Consider the following 1,421-nt stretch of genomic DNA (forward strand, 5'->3'; position numbering starts at 1 on the left):
TGTAGGATGTACCCCTCTGAGAATACCATATGCACCAATGATAACTGTATGGCATGTAGGATTAGCTCTGGCATTAACTGTAGAACTAGAAATGTAGTCTACAGCATAAGATGCATAGAAGGTGCTTGTAAAGACATGAACATGACATACATAGGGGAGACATCTAGGAGCATTGCAGAAAGATTAAATGAACATTTGAGACAATATGATGACAAAAAACAATCCCCCATACTCTACCAGCATGCCAGGGACCAACATGGAGGTAACCTGGGTCAACTTGACATCTGCATCTTATCCAAGCACCCAAAGGACCCAACACTCAGACAAATACAGGAGTACGTCCTCATAAATGAAACTTCCCCAATATTAAATAGGAAATATATGTAGTAGATAATCATACTCCCTTACCTACCATTTATATTTATATACAGGTAGAATAGTTAGTGTTCTGTTATGTAGATGAATGTAAATGAATGAATGTATTGTATGTATGTGTGTGTGTGTGTGTATAGGCAAATGGATATGAAAGTAAACAGATAGACATACAGATGGATAGCTACAAAAGGTTATATGAACAGACAATCACACATACACACTCATACACAAATAAAGACTGAAACACATGACCATATACACACACGCACACTTCACACAAGGACACATATGGAGACACACGTCCACACATACAGACACAGTACATAGTCACATACACACACACACACACACACACACTCAGACATGCACATACAAGGAGACAGAGGTACACACACATACACACACACACAAACACATGAATATGCAGAATACATACATACAAACATACACACATACATAATATATACATACGCACGCACACACATACATGCATGCATACACACACTTACATACATACAAACAGGTGTATGCGCACATACACTAAATCACACCGCTGCACACAAGCAAACAAATAACGGACAGTCAACAATTATCGAAAATGTTGCAAGGCACAACGCAAAGTTTAGCAAAATAAATAAGTAAATGAGTGGAAATTTTACCAGTGACTGTGTTAAATTATAAGGCACTAAAAGAGAATAACTCTTCCCAGACACCACACTATACATATATATATATATATATATATAGATATACAGGGCAGGGAATCGTCAATTAGTAATAAAAATTAATAATTAACAATTATGCCGGGTAGCTCAGTATGAAAAAATCTTTTCAGTAAAGCCATTTATAACCATAAATATATAGGGATTAGCAGAAAACCTGCTTCTCCAACATACTGAGAATTCAGAAACAGCAGCCAAAGAACTACTGATTCTAAAAAAGCTACAAATTTTTCTCTAATTGATAGCGATATTCATGGTACACACTTTAGTTCTGTGTGTACCATGAATATTGCTATCAATTAGAGAAAAATTTGTAGTTTTTTT

The sequence above is a fragment of the Octopus bimaculoides genome, chromosome 28 (genome assembly GCF_001194135.2).
Source record: "Octopus bimaculoides isolate UCB-OBI-ISO-001 chromosome 28, ASM119413v2, whole genome shotgun sequence".
In the NCBI taxonomy this organism is placed as follows: domain Eukaryota; kingdom Metazoa; phylum Mollusca; class Cephalopoda; order Octopoda; family Octopodidae; genus Octopus; species Octopus bimaculoides.